General features: G+C 40.9%; 2 protein-coding genes across 5 annotated transcripts in view; one reads left to right on the forward strand and one right to left on the reverse strand.

Annotated features, from left to right (window-relative positions):
- Positions 1-6,605, reverse strand: part of LRRN3 (leucine rich repeat neuronal 3) — a 99,326-nt gene extending 92,721 nt beyond the window's left edge. The window contains exon 1 of the mRNA XM_073619897.1: positions 6,114-6,605. The gene's annotated coding sequence lies outside the window, so the exon portion shown is untranslated. The remainder of the gene's footprint in view (positions 1-6,113) is intronic.
- The window catches only part of IMMP2L (inner mitochondrial membrane peptidase subunit 2), a 1,808,057-nt gene that overhangs the window by 694,494 nt on the left and 1,092,939 nt on the right, over positions 1-20,624 (forward strand). The window lies entirely within an intron of this gene.

Genomic DNA, 20,624 nt, shown 5'->3' on the forward strand with positions numbered 1-20,624 from the left:
ACCTAGGAGGCACATGTGTGGTATTCAGCCCTACTGCCAGCAGCCTGCCAATGTCTACAGAGTGAGGCGACTGAACGCCGTACTAAGCCATTTAGTGCCATTGTCATAAATACCCTTAATGTGAGTACCGCTCAGTACAGCATTCAGCTTCTTTTATTTCATCCTGTCATAGATTTTGACAGACTGCTTGACACTGCACCTGTGCCTCCCGGGTACCCAAGAAATGCTGGCGTTTGAGACTGATGGACCAAACTAATTATATATAGTCTTAGAAACTGTTTACCAAAAATTAAAGTTTCTTTTGCAAGGAAAGCCTACAATGTTTCTTGTATCATAGCCTAGACTCCTGAGAAAATCAGTGAACCAATCACACAAGCAGGACCTGACATTTCTTGGGGCATTCCATAAACCAAAGGTGTGTAGAACACCTTCAGGTTGTCATATTGTATTACATTTTCTGACCGCTTTTGAAAATTACAGAAGCAGCAGACTGACATGGAAAGGTAGCTTTTAATAAAATTAAAAACAAAACAAAATTAAAAACATAAAGACTTGTATAGTAGTTTTAAAGAGTGGAGCTTTCCCTTAAGGTGAGTTCAATTTTTTATGTGTAAATACATGTATGAGATTCCTAAATTATTTCACAGATAAGAAGTTCTTCATGTCTTACATTCAATATATATACAAAGATATATAATTCAAAGCTATACATTCAATATATACAAAGATATCTTCTCTAGGCTAAAAGAAAAAAAGAAGGCCTCAAAATATTTGTTTACTCTTTGCATATCTAGCAGATACTGTTTTAGAGCTGCATATGTGGCAACAGAAAAGTACTAACTACTTCATTGGAGGTACTCCTAAAAAAGTGTGCTATTCATAAACGTAAAACCTGTACATCAGCCAAAATACTGTTTCACACTGTGCAAAAGTTAATGTGCAATACTGGTGGTTTTTGTTATGTTTCAGCTGGAATAATAACACTTTGTTGTTCCTTTGTTTTAAATACTAAGTTTACGAAAAAATAAGCACAATGAACATTACCTACATTTAAGGTGATGTGCTGGTGCCAGCTGTCAAAGTTGAAACTCAAAGTCCTCTGTTCTTCCCCATACCCAACAACCGTAATCATCTGGTGCTGCAGGGGTAAATACAAGGCCTGAACCCTTTGACAGTCACTCATCATGAGTGCTGACTATGTCCACCCTTTTCTCCCCTCTCCACCATTTATTGAACATGAACTATAGCTTCCATTAATGAAAAATCATGTATGAATGGAGGATGGATGGATGAATAAAAGGTCTGCCTCCACCATTCATTGATTTTCATTCGTGGAAGCTATAGTACAGTTTTTATGACTGGAGGAGGGGGCACAAAGGGCAGGCATAGCCAGCACTCTGGATGAGTGATTTTGACAGGTCCAGTGCTGGTATTAAGCCCCACAGCATCGGAAGGTTACCACTGCGGAGTATGGGAGGGGATAGTTTTCAACTATAACAGCTGGCACAAGGGACACTCTCCATTAAATCTAAGTACTGCCCATTGTGATGAACCAAAAACAATATACCTAAATGTAAGCTTTAATAATGTGTAAAGTGTTAAAATACAATTGTATTTAACCTTTTATATTAAATAATGATGACTTTGTGCATTCTGGATTACAAAGCCAGTGATATTTTTGTGTGTTTTAGTAAAGAAATTAAAAGTGGTAGTAGGAAAATAATTTTAACTAGTAAGGTATTATATATTTAATAGCGCCATTAAGTTCCATAACAATGGGGTCCTTTAATGGTCACTTTGCAAAGTTATTAATCACAACTTTTATCTATAGCAATACTTTGTATAAGTGTTGCCTGTAGGGAGATCTTAAGAAAATAATTACTTATCCTGTAATGTGTACTGTGAGGGTACCCATTTTATACATACTGTATTTGCTGTGAACAATATGTAAGACCCTAAATTTGTATCACAGATGAGAATTTTTTTTTTTTAATCTTTTGGGAAACTCTTTTAACAAACTCAGCTTAAAATTAATAATCACTTCCATACAGTATAAGTCTACATTTTCTGACTATAACCCCTAGTTTACTAATTTAGAAATACAGTCACGATTTATTATCCCTGATTTATTTCTATTTCTCAGTAACATAAAACACCACCCTTTGTGCCTTCTCTGCAATTAAAAATACACCACTGCCTTTTGATAAACCTACAAAAAAAGGATTTTTATATCTACTTTGTATGAAATTCCGTCAGCAGTTAGCAATTAAAATTGAAGACATAAAAGGAAAAGACAGCTTGGATCTTTGAGAGTCTGGATTATAAGGGATTATAGATGAAATATGTTTTTATTTCCTTTAGATGTCTGTTTTTGACCTTATAAAAATGCCCACCTTTGACCTGCAGGAGTAGAAAACCACATCTAACAGAAGCAGCTAAAAAAGAACTGAAATTAACATTTATCCAAATTTTGACTATATGTTAAAATTATGTGAACTCACTTAATTGGCTGTTTTATTGAAGAGGTATGTAAGAATCAACCAATTAGAATATGAAGTGCTTTTCAGTTCAAAAATACAGCTAATTTTGCTTTTTTGTGGTTGCTAGGAGGCAGAGAACACACATCATTATATGGATTCTTTTGAGTGTTCAGTCTATTTGTAGATTAAAGAAAAAATGTTTTTGGTTTTTACATGTTATCATACTCTGCTTTCAATTATTTTTGAAAGTAATGTGTAAAAACTTCGAGGTTTTTTCTTTCCAACTTAATCTACTTTCTGTCTGCCAACTTGACAATTCATCTAACCACTGATTTGCTCAGCCTGAACCTATGGTGGCTATGGTTGGCATCCTCTAGCAAGTAAACATGCTTTTTTTACAGCACTAAATTCATCAGAAGTCATGAAAAAAAATACCTGTGTGAAAATCCTTAGATAGAAGTTGCCATCTATGTCTGCTAATATGCATGATAGTTCAAGCACAATACAGCTGAACTTATTCTACATCATTGTGAGTGACATGCTTCTGTGTACCAAGAAAGCATCTCAGGAGTCAGAGAATGGCAGTTTCTATCAGATTCCCATTCCCCAAAAAATTCTGAAATACTGAGCGTAAATCATTTCAAGTATGCAAAGAAACATATGCAGACAGCCACTAAGAAGTTTCTTAGACAGTTAAAGCTTCTAAATCAGTGGTTCTCAACTCCGGTCCTCAGGACCAATTAACAGGCCAGGTTTGCAAGATAACTAAAATACATCACAGGTGATATCATTTGCTGCTCAGTGATTGCAGTATTCTAGTCTGCATCTCCCCCAAGGTAATACATAAAACCTGGCCTGTTGGTGGGTCCTGAGGACTGGAGTTGAGAACCACTGTTCTAAATCTTGTAACACGGAGAGAAATATTAGGTGTAGCGTAGGGAAAGCCAAGGGGTCCATTTTAAAACTTATTTATTTATTTATTTTTTAGAAATTTTTTTCTCAAAGCTATGGATTTTTTTCTGGTATGTCATACTAGGATATTAGATATAATATCCTGCGTCCAGGTAGGAAGGAGAACATTTTCGCGTGAAAAAGTACAAAAAATGCTTGCCCAGATTTTTTCAGCAAATGGAAATTTGGATACATGGACCAAAGTTATGTAGTAGTTGTAAGTGTGTTTAAACAGTTCTGATGTTTCAATACTAGAATTAACTTAAAGAAGCTAATTAGAAAAAAAAGCACAATGTGTATCCATTGTGTATGCTTGGAGCTATATGTAACTGCCATATATGTGTTGGTGTGCCACAGATTTACCTTAATCAAGATACAGAGCGGGCCTGAGTACACTACTGTACATTTTTACCCAACCACATTTTATCTGTTTACCAAATCTACTACCAACCTGAAATATCATTGCTTTATTTTTACTGGGGTCCCTTATTCATTGATATAGAGTCAACTGTAAAAGTGTTTTTTTTTTTTCCCCTGGGTCCAGCATGTTTCTCTCTGTCTGGAAATAGCTTGCAAGCATTATTCTTATTTAGCATTCCAGATCTTGGCACACATCCAGCTTTTGATTAAATTGTGTCATTCAATCCCGACTCAGTCAATAACCTTACATACATCACTAATTTTACTTGGTCAGTCCCTGAAAACTAACGTGGCTGACACCAAATGTCATTTACTGGTGTAAATGAGTAAACAGTCAATTTACTTTTTGCGAACGTGTTAAATTTCAGTTTGTGTTAGGATGTGTGCAATTTATTATGTAGTCACATGATCACTATAAATATTAGTTTGCTTATGTAATGTGTTTCTATATTCTTTTATAACATGCAGTATCATTTTTTGATGTGAGATATGCAAATCTGAATAATCTCTAGTGGTAGATTTTTATGTTCATACATAGACAACGGTATTACACATGGTGGTCATCGGATTGCAACTGACTTTATAGTAAACCAAATATTTGATTGAGTAGAGGAAGCCAACATTGCCTTAAGGAGCAAGAAATCGTTTCTTGGCAACTGTAAGTTAAATCACTCAGCTTTGTACATTCTCTCAACATCTAATTGGTATATGAGCTACTTTGGCAAAGACAGAAATGATAACTTTTTTTTTTTTTTTTTTGTAACCATGGACAGATTTGCATTGTGAAGTGTAATACTTGGTCACGAAAGAATAAAACTTGAATCAGTTTCCATGTGAATGGTCTCCTATATTTCATAAAAGTAATTTAGAGTTTGCACTTCTGAATTCCCAGAGCTTGTTTGCTAAAGGCTTGTGGCTTAACCCCCTTTATTATTAAGGGATTACCTGGACATTTCACATGTAGGTATATTAATAATTACCTATACCAGCCGAATTGTTAAATGATTGTCCATGCACACATTTTGCCTTTGCCTAGTGATGGATTTGTACTACGACGATGACTGTGTGTGGTTGACACTTCTTTTTTTCTATTAATATTACATTACTTAACAAGCTTATGCTAGAAGTACCATAATTGTCTAGATGGGCAGTTATAAAAATCCATCTCCCAGAGTCCAGCAGCAGGTTGTATGTGACTTACATTCATCAGTAAGGGAATGGAGGGATCATCCATTGTTTATGTACATCTTGAAACAAGGTTTCACAAACAACTTTCTGCACATGCACACCCTGAGCTTTTCAAACAGGTGTATATTAATAAATGAGATAGCTGTAAATGAATCAAAACCTGTGCTACAGCACTGGCCTAGTGTCTCGGCATTGATATATTTTAGATCGCAAAGAATTAAAAAGCAGCATTTACTCTTATGCAAGCAGTCAGTATAATGGGAATACTTGTGCTTGCCATGCAAGACTAATATGTGTATTTCTTTTCAAGTAAAGCCTGTCTCTAAGCACACTGCCTCTCCCAAAGGTGCTTCTGACTTGAGGCTTTTTCTGTTGTTTTATTAACCTCTCATGAGCTGCAGTGGATCGCGTTGTAATTTTAATAACATTTTCCTTCAGATTTGAGAAGATACAAGTCTATAATAAAGTCAGCACCCCCATTTAATACCATTAGGGTTAAAAAGGACAACAAGGCAAGTGGTATGGAAAATACTAAGAAAATGTCCTTAAAAGCGTCCCTGCTGTGAGCTGGATAATTGCTAAGGAGATTAGGACTTGTCTAGTTAATATACATCTTTTTTTTTTTTTTTCCCTCTCTCTTTTTCATTTAAGATGCGTCAGTCAGGGCTGCATTAGCAAACAGCTATTCACACTGTGTCTTCAGATTGGCAAGAGGATATATTTTAGGGGGGAGTCATTTACCACAATCCCTAAGATGTAGCCTGGCAGAAATCCAATAGCTGTGTGTGTGTGATATGCTCATTGAGGCTTTGGGATCTCTGTCTTTACATTCCTGAATACACAGTAAATGCCTAAGCAACCAGTATACAAAGCTTCTGGATCAGAAACCACTAGCTGCAACTGTTAAGCCTTACCTCTAGGTTGTCACTACGGTCAGTCGAGCACATTTGTATAATAAACAGCATTGTTCCATGTGTATTTTATTATGATTTCTGTTGCTTTTGCAAACATATTACATATAAAATAGGATGTTTCACAAGCATGCTATAACAATACATATTATTCAGAACTTACCCGCCAAGAACTGTGTGTGTGTCCTCTGCAATTTCCTTAGACAAGACTGCAGTGAATACTGAAAACTGGGGATAAATAGGTACATTTATAGTTGTCTGCACTTGCACATATCCTGCACCGTGAACAGGGCTGCCTGCCGCCTGCTAAGATCCTTCATAGCTGCCAGTGCTTTGTTTCTCTGTGGCTGATGCTGACAATCCAATACAGAGATGTTGCTTGTGTAGACTCTCCCCCTTCTCCTCCTTTCTGTGGTGCTGGTGGTTAGTGCTGCATCATTCACCCGATCACTTGTCACACTGACATGGTGCTGCCTGCTCAGCGATCATTAATAACTGAACACCCTCCACTCCCCAGAGAGGAGCCAATAGCTTCAGAGTGCCAAGATACAGTACTCACAGCTGCTCTAGTCTGGTTGGCTGGAGCAACATGCCTGTTATATGACATTGCTGCTTAGGTGCAAATCCATGAAACCAGCCCTTCTTCCCCCTCTCTTTCTAGGTAAAGAACTCATTATGGTGCTCACATGTCCTGCTACTTTTTGATGTTGGAAGCACTGGATGTAAAATTCGACAGAGTTGAATGGACAAAAACAGATGAAACAGTATGAAAGCCATATTTTAAAGCCCCTAAAACATTAATGTATTTGCTCTAAAATCACATTCCACTACAGATTTTTTTTTATTTATTTTAATAATAAACATGTCATACTTATCTGCTCTCTTGAATGGTTTTTCACAGAGCATCCCCAATAATCCTCCTCTTCTGGGATCCCCTACTAGTGCTCCTGGCTCCTCCTGTCTTCGAGTACCCATCACTGGATTTAAATGACAACAGCATGAGCCATGGGCTCCTGCTGGTCTCACTGAGCCCAGTGAGGAGGGAGAGAAAGAGAGCAGGCCACTGCTCCAGAGCACAGCACTGGATCAAGACAGAGATCGGGCTTAGGTAAGTATTTAAGAGGGACAGGGGCGGATCTGCTCCAAAAAAAGTTTTCTACCTTAATGCAGAAAATGCATTAAGGTAAAAAAACATGTTAGCCTGTACAACCACTTTAACTATTTTGCCATGTATGCCAATAATAATATTATACTATTTTTGGGGTGGAGTAAATGACAGAAAGTGATTATTTTGGCTTGTATTTAATCCTTTTCATCTTGAAAAGGTTTGTTAATCTTAATCCAGTGTTAAATAATCAACAAATAGTTTTTAGATAACCAATGTTTAGAATGCAAGACACTACACTTTGTCTTATCTGATGGCCAAATGGTAACTGATGGTTTAGTCTTCCATGGTTCTCTAAGACATGACTTTAGCTACACCAACTGAGAAAAAAAGTATTCCTGAAAATGATTAAATGTCAATGATAGGTGGCTATTGAAGGATCCCCTAATATGAAAATATGTGACCCATACATAAAAAAGTGTGATATTATCTGCCATTATAACTGCTGTGTATATGAACATTTTCCCCTCAATATCATGTAATAGTTGCCATTTAATTGACAACAGCAGGAGCCAAGGACTCCTGCTGCTCTCACTGAGCCCAGTGAGGAGGTAGAGAAAGAGAGCTCCTGAGCACAGCGCTAGATCAAGACCGAGATCGGGCTTAGGTAAGTATTTAGGAGGGACATGGGGCAGATCTGCTCCAAAAAAGGTTTTTTACCTTAATGCAGAGAATGCATTAAGGTAAAAAAAAACGTTAGCCTTTACAACCACTTTAATTATTCTGCCATGTATGCCAAGAATAATATTATACTATTTTTGGGGTGGAGTAAATGACAGAAAGGGGTTATTTTGGCTTGTATTTTGTCCTTTTCATCTTGAAAAGGTTTGTTAATCTTAATTGTCAAAAATCGTGAGTGTGTCTTTAAGTCAAAACTGTCATAAAATTATTACCAGACCTCCAAAGCATTGCTGCAATTTGGACATTGAATTTGCAAGTGTACTCTGTAATCACTGCTTGGTTTCTTTTTCACTTGTCTATTTTTAGGACATACCCCAATCAGCCACAACTTTATGACAAATGACAGGTTAAGTGAATAAAATTGATTATCTTGTTGCAGTGACATCTGAAAGTCAGTGGGATACATTAGGCAGCAAGTGAATATGTTGTCCATGAAGTTGACGAGTTTAAAAAATGGGCATCACAGTTTGTTGTGCGTGGGGCTGTGTAGCTACAGACAGGTCAGGGTGCCCATGTTGACCCAGGTCCACAGCCAAAAGTGCCTACAATAGACATGTGAGCATCAGAACTGGACCACGGAGCAATGGAAGATGATGACCTGATCTGATAAATCACATTTTCTTTTACATCATGTGAATGGCCAGGTCTGTGTATGTCGCTTACCTGAGGAAGAGATGCAGCATTGGAAGAAGGCAAGCTAGCAGAGACAGTGTGATGCTTTAGGCAATGTTCTGTGGGAAAACTTGGGTTCTGCTGTTCATGTGGATATTACTTGACACTTACCACCTACCTAAACATAGTTGCTGGCCATATACACTCCATAATGCTCCCTGTCACACTAAAAAAAAAATGGTTCAAGAATGGTTTGAGGAACACAACAATGAATTCAAGGTGTTGACTTAACCTCCAAAACAAGTTCAATCCATAGAGGCCCCACCTCACAACTTATGCCGCGTATACACGACCGGACTTTCCTTCAGAATAGACTCCAACGGTCTTTCCAACAGAGTTCTGCTGAAACGGACTTGTCTACACACGATTGCACCAAAGTATGTTCGTTTAGAACGCAATGACGTACGACGGGACTAGAAAAAGGAAGTTCAATAGCCAGCAGCCAAAAGCTGCCCTTGCGTCGTTTTTGGTCCGTCTGACTAACATACAGACTAACTGTTTTCCCGATAGGAATTGAGTCCGTCGGAAAGATTTGAAACATGTTCTATTTCTAGGTCTGTCAGAATTTTAGAAAGAAAAAGTCAGATGAAGCCCACACAGGATCGGAATGTCCAACGGAATTATTCTGTCGGACCTTTTCTGCCGGAAAGTCTGGTCGTGTGTACACGGCATTACAGGACCTAAAGGATCTGCTACTGATGGCTTGGTGCCAGATATCACAGCATACCTTTATGAGGTCTAGTGGCATCCATGCCTGGATGGGTCAGAGCTGTTTTGGTGACAAAAGAGGGACCTACTTAATATAAGCTGGGTGGTCATAAAGGTATGGCTTATAGGTGTATGCTTTATCTTATGTGAGGTTGATCCAAATCTTAAATCAGTTCTCAAACTCAACCTCTAGTGCAGTTCACAGTATGCTTCAAACTGTTATTTAATACTTTACTATATATTTACATTTAATGCTAACTTAATTTATGTGGTATATTTCTGTTGCATATAATTACATTTCATTTTTTTCTTTGGCACTTACCTTCCAAATGCGATGTGTAAATGCGTTGCATCACATTGATTTGGAAATCACTCAGGAAAGCTGCAGGTCAAGTACTTTCATACAGTTCACTTAAGTTACAAGATGCTTTTAATATGATTGTTTGCAGTAGCAGACAAATAGTCATTTGTGACCAATATTTTAGTATAGCATATTAGTTATGTCTATAATGCCATGTACTATTTTTAGACATGCATACACCAGTAAAACAAAACTAAATGTGTAACAGTATATGTGCATATGCATATACTGTATACGCACACACACGCAGGTGTCATAGTTTCCGGGTGTCCTTAGTTCACCTAGGGACAACCTACAGTCTTAGTTTTTTTTTTAAATCTTTTGTTCTCAGTTATATTGTTTAATTCAGTTTATCCGTTTTTGTATTCCAGTGTTAAATAACCAATGCTTAGAATGCAAGACACTAAACTTTGTCTTATCTGATGGCCAAATGGTAACTGATGGTTTAGTCTTTCATGGTTCTCTAAGACATGACTTTAGCTACACCAGCTGAGAAAAAAAGTTTACCTGAAAATGACTAACTGTCAATGATAGGTGGCTATTGAAGGATCCCCTAATATAAAAATATGTGACCCATACACAAAGTGTGATATTATCTGCCATTATAACTGCTGTGTATAGGAACATTTTCCCCCCAATATCATGTAATAGTTGCCCTTTTACAGTAGAATGTATATGTGAAGGCCGCTATTTAATGTGTGTACATGATCAAAAGGTAAGCGAAATGTAGTGGAAATATTTATTTAAAAAGACCACATCCAGTTTACACTATTTAAGGATAATTTGTGCATTATGTATTGGCTCTAGTGAATTTAATATATTGAAAGTAGTCCACTGAGACAGAGCAGTCAGATACTGAGCTTACACTTCCAGACAGCAGTCTAATTGTTAGAAGATTCAGCTGGCTTCTATTTACATGTATCTTAACCCTGACAGATAATTACGGTACATACTTTAAGACTTGTGGACAGAAACATGTAGTGCATAGCTTTATGACCTTAGGGTCAATGTGCATCTAGAATTGTAGGTATTGAGCAGATATTGAAGATAATTTATAATGTTGCCAGTTCAGCACACCACCCTGATTCTGCTCTGTTTTGCAGCACTCCTGAAACTCTTTATTGCTTTGAGAGAACTGCAAATACTACTTGTGGGTATGGGCAAGCATCTAAGCTGTTTCCTGAATGCGGTGCTCGGACCTAGTAACCAATTGCAAGGCATGAACATTGTCACATGAGGAAGCTGTTGACTATTTGTGTAAAATTCGATATGGAGGTTACACAGGATTTTACTCCCAGAGCAACGTAGCGGTGGGGGAATATTTAAAAGGGCAAAGTGACGGAATATTTTAAAGAATAGCTTCGCCTCATACAATTATCCTTTAAATGACCCCCCCCTCCGAATTTTTTATGCTGCCTTTTCCATAGTCCTGACAGATTCACATTGTCTGGCCCACTAGGAACCTCAAAGCTGCTTCTGGAAACAATTCTTTTTATTACTATGAAGAGCCCATCTATTATGTGACCCATCAACAGATGGCCTTTCCATAGGAATGAATGAGATTTGTCTGCATGCACAAAAGACTTTGGGACCACTTTGGGACCGGCTGGGACAGTTTCCAGCAGTGGCTGTGCGGTTCCCTGTGGGCAACATAACATGGATCTGCCAGGATTGTGAACAGGTGAATATGATGCCAGTGTATTGCTATGAATACCCATTTGCTACCACATGTTGTAACAGTTAAACATTTGTTTACCATATATTGCCACAATTGCTCCTTTGCAGAGTGCATATTACAACGACGGCCCATTCATATTTAAACAAATGCCTGTTTCTTTCCTGTGTATTAACAATTGTATTTGCAACTATATTGTGTATGTTTGCCCATTTGTAGCCCATGTATTTTCAGGATTGCCTGTTTATTGTCAAGTTAGTGCTGGTTCCCACAAGTTATTGCACTGTAAAACCACACCACTAGTATCTCCATTTTTTGTATTATGTGTGAGATTATTAAACCCTTGACTTTTATTTATGTATATTTATTACTGGCATATATATATACAGTATATATATGATTATTAGGGATGAGCTCGATGTTCGGATCGAACATAAGTTCAACTCGAACATCGGGCGTTCGCCAGTTTGACGAACAGCGAACATTATGGGGCATTCGCTGAAAATGTGAGCGCCGCGGAATGCTCCATAATGCACTGCGAGATTGCAGTGCATTGCTGTATGATGATTGGCCAAAGCATGCACCTGACCTCCATGCTTTGGCCAATCACAGCACGCTCTGCTCTGAGAGCCATAATTGGCCAAAGGCAGGGTGTCTTTGGCCAATCATGGCTCAGGGGGACTGAGTCCACACCCCACACTATTTAAGGCTGCTTACAGAGCGGCTGTGTGTAGTGTTGTTGGCGTGGACAGAGAGATAGCTGGAGTTAGATTAAGCAGGCTGGTTATTCAGTTAGTGGCAGTGTATTTGATATATACATATACAGTCAGTCTAGTGTGTGTGTGTGTGTGTATATATATATATATATATATATATATATATATATATATATACAGTATATATACTCTGCATTTAGCATAGACTATATATTCAGTGTTTACTCTGTATTCAGTCAGTGCAGGCAGTGTATTAATATATATATATATATATATATATATATATATATATATATATATATATATACAAGTGGCTTGCAAAAGTATTCGGCCCCCTTGAACTTTTCAACCTTTTGCCACATTTCAGGCTTCAAACATAAAGATATAAAATTTTTATTTTTTGTGAAGAATCACCAAAAGTGGGACGCAATTGTGAAGTGGAACGAAATCTTTTGGATTTTTGAAACTTTTTTAACTAATAAAAAAATGAAAAGTGGGGAGTGCAAAATTATTCGGCCCCCTTGCGTTAATACTTTGTAGAGCCACCTTTTGCTACGATTACAGCTGCAAGTCGCTTGGGGTATGTCTCTATCAGTTTTGCACATCGAGAGACTGAAATTCTTGCCCATTCTTCCTTGCAAAACAGCTCGAGCTCAGTGAGGTTGGATGGAAAGCATTTGTGAACAGCAGTTTTCAGCTCTTTCCACAGATTCTTGATTGGATTCAGGTCTGGACTTTGACTTGGCCATTCTAACACCTGGATATGTTTATTTGTGAACCATTCCTTTGTAGATTTTCCTGTATGTTTGGGATCATTGTCTTGTTGGAAGATAAATCTCCGTCCCAGTTTCAGGTCTTTTGCAGACTCCAACAGGTTTTCATCCAGAATGGTCCTGTATTTGGCTGCATCCATCTTCCCCTCAATTTTAACCATCTTCCCTGTCCCTGCTGAAGAAAAGCAGGCCCAAACCATGATGCTGCCACCACCATGTTTGACAGTGGGGATGGTGTGTTGAGTGTGATGAGCTGTGTTGCTTTTACGCCAAACATATCGTTTTGCATTGTGGCCAAAAAGTTCGATTTTGGTTTCATCGGACCAGAGCACCTTCTTCCACATGTTTGGTGTGTCTCCCAGGTGGCTTGTGGCAAACTTTAGACCAGACTTTTTATGGATATCTTTGAGAAATGGCTTTCTTCTTGCCACTCTTCCATAAAGGCCAGATTTGTGCAGTGTACGACTGATTGTTGTCCTATGGACAGACTCTCCCACCTCAGCTGTAGTTCTCTGCAGTTCATCCAGAGTGATCATGGGCCTCTTGGCTGCATCTCTGATCAGTCTTCTCCTTGTCTGAGCTGAAAGTTTAGAGGGACAGCCAGGTCTTGGTAGATTTGCAGTGGTCTGATACTCCTTCCATTTCAAAATTATCGCTTGCACAGTGCTCCTTGGGATGTTTAAAGCTTGGGAAATCTTTTTGTATCCAAATCCGGCTTTAAACTTCTCCACAACAGTATTACAGACCTGCCTGGTGTGTTCCTTGGTCTTCATGATGCTCTCTGCGCTTTCAACAGAACCCTGAGACTATCACAGAGCAGGTGCATTTATACAGAGACTTGATTACACACAGGTGGATTCTATTTATCACCATCAGTCATTTAGGACAACATTGGATCATTCAGAGATCCTCGCTGAACTTCTGGAGTGAGTTTGCTGCACTGAAAGTAAAGGGGCCGAATAATTTTGCACGCACCACTTTTCAGTTTTTTAATTGCTTAAAAAAGTTTAAAATATCCAATAGATTTCGTTCCACTTCACAATTGTGTCCCACTTGTTGGTGATTCTTCACAAAAAATTAAAATTTTATAGCTTTATGTTTGAAGCCTGAAATGTGGCAAAAGGTTGAAAAGTTCAAGTGGGCCGAATACTTTCGCAAGCCACTATATATATATATATATATATATATATATATATATATATATATATACACAGTCTACACTTCAAGTGATGTATTAATATATATATATATATATATACACGCTGCATTCAGTGTAGCCTATATCTACAGTGCATTCAGTGGTGTATTTTTTCTAATACACTTCAGGCGGTGTATACAGAATCTAATACAGTGAGTACAGTTTCTGCTACACTTCTGGTGGTGTACACAGTATTCAATACAGTGCAGCCATTGTAAGTTGCTAATACAGTGCAGGCAGTGTACACAGTATCTAATTCTAAGACAGTGTGTACAGTTTCTACTACACTTCTGGTGGTGTACACAGTATACAATACAGTGCAGCTGTTGTACACTTTCTAATACACTTCAGGTGGTTTACACAGTATCTAATACAGTGTAGTGTGATGTTGCAAAACTAAAAATTCATGCCCGGAAGGCCACCAAGGAGAGGCAGATGCTCACAGGTCACTAAAAGAGGACAAAGAAGCCTCTGTGTCTACAGTCAACAGTGGTGGTTGTGGACATGGTGCATCCTCTACAGGTGGTCGTGGGGCACACTTGCCCTTTTTTGCTGCTTCTGCTGGCTGTGTTATTGAGCCACAACATGCAGAAGAGTTGGTGGGGTGGATAACGAAGCTATCCTCATCCTCCTCATCTTCTGTCACCCAGGCACAGAGTAGTTTGCCTTCCAACACAGCTGCCAAAGCAGCCTATTCCACCGGCTCCTTGTCCACAGTCACTCCTTCCATAGCCCCACCATCATGCATGGAGTATTATTCTACCACAGTGTCGGGTATATGCTGCTGGAGCATGCACAGCGATTTGAAGGCTCCGATGTTGGTTCACAGGTTGAGGAAGGGAGTAACGTGAGCCTAGAGAGAGGGGGTGCCACAGAAGGACAAGAAACTAGCAGTCATGTTCCCCTAGCTGCAGCATACTGCCAAGTTTGCTCCAGTGACGGGGAGGGAGGGGATGATGAGGTCACTGACTGTACTTGGGTGCCTGAGAGAAGAGAGGAGGAAAGTGAGGAGGAGGAGGAAGCACAACTCCAACGAGGCAGGATGTCCTCTAGGGGACAGCTTAAGGGCAGACACCCTATTGCATCACACCGCAGAGTTCCGCAGGTGCAGGGCGCTGCTGACTCCCCACTGACTTTTAAAAGTTCCTTGGTGTGGGCCTTTTTTGACACATGTCAAAAGATCGCAGATCGCACCATTGCTGTTTTCAACCTATGTCTGATGCGGAAAGCGTGGCCAGAACAGCAGCCGCTTGGGCACCACATGCTTGACCAGACATATGATGACCTGCCATGCAGTTCGTTGGCAACAGTACTTGAAAGACCCACATCAAAGAGAAAGGCAGACTTCTCCTTGCTCATCATCTGGGATCTCCAACTCTACTATACCTCCAGTCCTCTCAAAAACCTCCACAGAGAGGAATGAAAGTATAGCAATAGGTACAACCAAGTACTTGCAGCAAATCTGCTAGCAGTACACCACCAATTGATTCTAGCAGGCAAATTTCCCTTCCCCAGTTGCTGAACTGTAAAAAAGAAATTCAGTCCCAGCAATCCACATGCTCAGCGTCTAAATGCTAGCCTGGCCAAATTGCTAGCACTGCAACTGGTTTCATGAATTTGTGGAATGTGCTGTACCTCAGTGGCAGGTTCCAAAATGCCATTTCTTTTCATGGAAGACCATTCAGGCTCTCTACCGGCATGTGGAAGGCAATGTTTTGGCCTAGTTGGACAGGGCGGTCAGCAGTAAGGTTCATATTACTGCTGATTCATGGTCCAGCAGGCATGGGCAGGGACATTACCTTTCCTTCACGGCGCACTGGGTAACTGGGCTGGCAGCTGGGAAGGATGTAGGACAGGGTTCAGTTTTGTTGAAGCTTGTTCCACCACCATGCTTCCAAAATGCAAGTGGTGATTCTGCCACAGCTCTCTCCTCCACCCCCTCCTCTTCTTCTTCCTCTATGGCCTCTTCTGCAGATTTGTCCTCTGAACTAGCGGTGCTCCATAAGCATTCAAAGGGCTACGCAAGCAGTCAGGCTAAAAGATGCCATGCGGTGCTTGAGTAGGTCTGCCTAGGGGACAGGAGCCACACTGGGGCAAAGATTCTGTCAGCTCTGCAGGGGCAGGCTCAGAGGTGGTTGATGCCCTGCCAGCTTCAGCTAGGAATGGTTGTATGTGACAATGGCACCAACCTTCTCTCCGCCCTCAGACAGGAACACTTGACCCATGCTCCATGTTTGGCACACGTCCTAATTTTGGTGGTGCAGCAGGTCTTGAGCAGGTACCCAGGCTTACAAGATCTCCTGAGGCAGGCCAGAAAAGTCTGTGGTTATTTCCACCGGTCATACAATGTCAGTGCTTGGCTGGCTGACATTCAAAGGGAATGCAACCTGCCCACCAACCGCCTCATTTGTGACATGCCCACCAGGTGGAACTCAATGTTGGCAATGCTGCAGCGGCTGCACACACAGCAGAGGGTCATCAATGAGTACCTGTGCGAGTATGGCACCAGGACAGGGTCAGGGGAGCTTGGATTCTTTTCGCCATGCCAGTGGCTACTGATCAAGGATGCATGCACTGTCCTGTCACCATTTGAGGAGGCCACAAGGATGGTGAGCAGCGACAATGCATGCATCAGTGACACTGTCCCTCTAGTCTTCCTGCTGGAGCACACGTTTCATGGAATCATGGACAGGGCACTTGAGGCAGAACAGCGGGAGGAAGAGGAGGACTTCCTTTCCTCTCAAGGCCCCCTTTATACAGATAGCATTCCTGCGGGCCCGCCAAACACACAGGATGAAGAGGAGGATTGTGTCAGCATGGATGTAGAGGATAACACTCAGCAGCAGTCTGGGATGGTTTTCAGTCCCCAGAAACCCAAGGGGTTGTACATGGCTGGGAGGAGGTAGTTACGGATAATGTGATCCTTAGTGACCCAGAGGACTCAGAATCGAATGCCTCTGCAAACTTACACTGCATGGCCTCCCTGATTCTGCAAAGCCTGCGAAAGGACCCTATGATTCATGGTATCAAGGAGAGGGATCATTACTGTCTGGCAATCCTTCTTGATCCACGTTACAAGGGTAAGGTTGCAAAACCCATCCTGCCTTTGCAGAGGGAGCAGAGGATGAAACATCTTCAGGAGGCCTTGAAGAAAGGTTTGTGAAACGCATTTCCATACCCTGGGAGGTTACCATTTCCTGGACAATGTGTTGCTGAAGCTTCGTTCAGTCAGAGGAAGAACGGTGGAGAAGGTGGTCGGCTGACCGATGCCTTTAAACAATTTTTCCGTCCTCAGCGCCAAGGTCTGATCCGTTCAAGCAACCATAGCCAGCGTTTGCATTATATAGTGCAGGAATATCTAAGGTCAAGAGCAGACTAGGAGACCTTTCCAACAGAGCATTCACTGGGTTACTGGGTCTTGAGGATGGACCACTGGCCAGAACTTGCTCAATATGCAATTGGGCTACTGACCTGTCCTGCATCCAGTGTGCTTTCTGAACGCACATTCGGGGCTGCTGAGGGGGTTTGTAACGGATCAAAGAGTGCGCCTGTCTAAAGAGTCTGATAGGCTCACATTCAAAAAAATGAATCAGTCTTGGATCAGCAGCTATCAAGCACCTGATGCTGATGTAACTGATTAAATTTGCTATGGATCTGGGATTCCTTGAAGACTGCCTATGCTCACGTTCCTATTCCTTCTCAATCTTGATGATGCTAGCTTCCAACAATATTTTTGGTTTAGAGCACCACCACCATGACCCAAGGCCCAATTTTTCTGCCCCTGTTTAACAGGGGCATGTAATTACAGTTTTTGATATAATATTTTACAGCAGGGCCCCTTCCTGCACCCAACAAGAGTATCTGTGAGGGGTTACAATGTTGTGACACCACCACCCAAGGCTCAATTTTTCTGCCCCTGTTTAACAGGGGCATGTAATTACAATTTTTTATATAATATTTCAACGCAAGGCCGTTTCTACGCCCAACAAGAGTAACTGTGAGGGCTTACAGTGTTCTGGTGACACCAATACCAAAGGCCCAATTTTTCTGCCCTGTTTAACAGGGCCATGTAATTACAATTTTTGATATAATATTTCACAGCAGGGCCCGTTCCTGTGCCCAACAAGAGTAATTGTGAGGGGTTAAAGTGTTGTGGCGCCACCAATACCAAAGGCCCAATTTTTATGCCCCTGTTCAACAGGGGCATGTAATTACAATTTTTTATATAATATTTCAATGCAGGGCCCATTGCTGCGCCCAACAAGAGTAACTGTGAGGAGGAGTTACAGTGTTCTGGTACCACCAAAACCAAAGGCCCAATTTTTATGCCCCTGTTTAACAGGGGCATGTAATTACAATTTTTGATATAATATTTCACAGCAGGGCTCGTTCCTGCCCCCAACAAGAGTAACTGTGAGGGCTTACAGTGTTCTGGTACCACCAACACCTAAGGCCCAGTTTTTCTGCAGAGTATATAGGGCAGGCCGTGTAGTATATATACTGCTGTTTAGAGTATTTAGTGCCTGGGGGCCCCCCACGCCTTTTTTTTAAATGTTGGTGCAGGGTTCCCTTTAATATCCATGCCGGACCTGAAGGGCCTGGTATGGATTTTGGGGGGGACATCCACGCCATTGTTTTTTGTATATGTGGTATTTTTATCTATATTGCCGGGATCCGATAATACATTACAGCCGCAAGCAGTTTTAAATGACATTTTTTTCCTTTAGAAATTTCATTTTGCTGTGGCACTGTTATAAACATGGGAAAGATGCGCTACTTTACAGGCATACTAAGGACACCCCCAGGCATGGTATTTAAAGGAATATTTCATTTTTATTGTTTCACTTTAAGCATTATTAAAATCACTGCTCCTGAAAATGGCCGTTTTTAAAACTTATTTTTGCATTGATACATGTTCCCTGGGGCAGGTCCCCAAACACTTTTTATGGCAATAACTTGCATATAAGCCTTTAAAATTAGCACTTTTGATTTTTCACGTTCACGTCCCATAGACTTTAATGGTGTTCGCAGAAATTATTTGCCTGTTCGCATGTTCTGCTGCGAACCGAACCAGGGGTGTTCGGCTCATCCCTAATGATCATATGATGAAAAATTTCCACAGTTTGACAAGCTGTTTTATAGTTTTACACCTTTAAACTTAGTATACTATACTTGCATAGTCAGAAGATGCTCTTCATCTAAAACCTTTAAATGCAAGTAATGTTACAAGGTTTATTTGTACCTGAAGTAGAAAAAACAAAGGTGGCAAGTCAGCTACTGGACAGTAGGCACCATAAAGTGCCAGATCATACTGTTCTTACTGATATCAAAGTTTGTATATAAATACAGCATTATGAAAGTCATTATTTACATAGGTTTGGGCATAGATATGTCCTCCCTGCACATGTTCAGGCCTGGCAGTAAGTTACTAGAACATGTGTAAGACAGGGGAGATGGTTTTCTACATTACTCATACCTCAGAAGTTTATACGTTTCAGCATGCTCTGGCAGCACTGTCAGGTGTATAAGTGTAGCACAAAAGGTATGATCTAACATTGTATGGTTCCTACTATCCAACAGATACCTTGGTACTAGGGATGAGCCAAACACCCCCCTGTTCGGTTCGCACCAGAACATGCGAACAGGAAAAAAGTTCGTTCGAACGCGCGAACACCGTTAAAGTCTATGGGACACGAACATGAATAATCAAAAGTGCTAATTTTAAAGGCTTATATGCAAGTTATTGTCATAAAAAGTGTTTGGGGACCTGGGTCCTGCCCCAGGGGACATGGATCAATGCAAAAAAAAGTTTTAAAAACGGCCGTTTTTTCAGGAGCAGTGATTTTAATAATGCTTAAAGTCAAACAATAAAAGTTAAGGTCTGGTATGGATTTTAAGGGGAACCCCGCGCCAAAAAAAAAAAAAAAAACGGTGTGGGGTCCCCCCAATAATCCATACCAGACCCTTATCCGAGCACGCAACCTGGCAGGCCACAGGAAAAGAGGGGGGGACGAGAGTGCGCCCCCCCTCCTGAACCATACCAGGCCACATGCCCTCAACATTGGGAGGGTGCTTTGGGGTAGCCCCCCAAAACACCTTGTCCCCATGTTAATGAGGACAAGGGCCTCATCCCCACAACCCTGGCCGGTGGTTGTGGGGGTCTGCGGGCGGGGGGCTTATCGGAATCTGGAAGCCCCCTTTAACAAGGGGACCCCCAGATCCCGCCCCCCCGTGTGAAATGGTAAGGGGGTACTTACCCCTACCATTTCACTAAAAAACTGTCAAAAATGTTAAAAATGACAAGAGACAGTTTTTGACAATTCCTTTATTTAAATGCTTCTTCTTTCTTCTATCTTCCTTCATCTTCTTCTTCTGGTTCTTCTGGCTCTTCTGGTTCTTCCTCCGGCGTTCTCGTCCAGCATCTCCTCCGCGGCGTCTTCTATCTTCTTCTCCTCGGGCCGCTCCACACCCATGGCATGGGGGGAGGCTCCCGCTCTTCTCTTCGTTTTCTTCTCTTCTTCCTTCTTCCTTCTTCTCTTATTCCTTCTTCTCTTCTTCTCTTCTTCATTTTCTTCTCCGGGACGCTCCGCATCCATGCTGGCATGGAGGGAGGCTCCCGCTGTGCGACGGTGTCTCCTCGTCTGATGGTTCTTAAATAACGGGGGGCGGGGCCACCCAGTGACCCCGCCCCCTCTGACGCACGGTGACTTGATGGGACTTCCCTG

The sequence above is a fragment of the Aquarana catesbeiana genome, linkage group LG03 (genome assembly GCF_042186555.1).
Source record: "Aquarana catesbeiana isolate 2022-GZ linkage group LG03, ASM4218655v1, whole genome shotgun sequence".
NCBI classification, from domain to species: domain Eukaryota; kingdom Metazoa; phylum Chordata; class Amphibia; order Anura; family Ranidae; genus Aquarana; species Aquarana catesbeiana.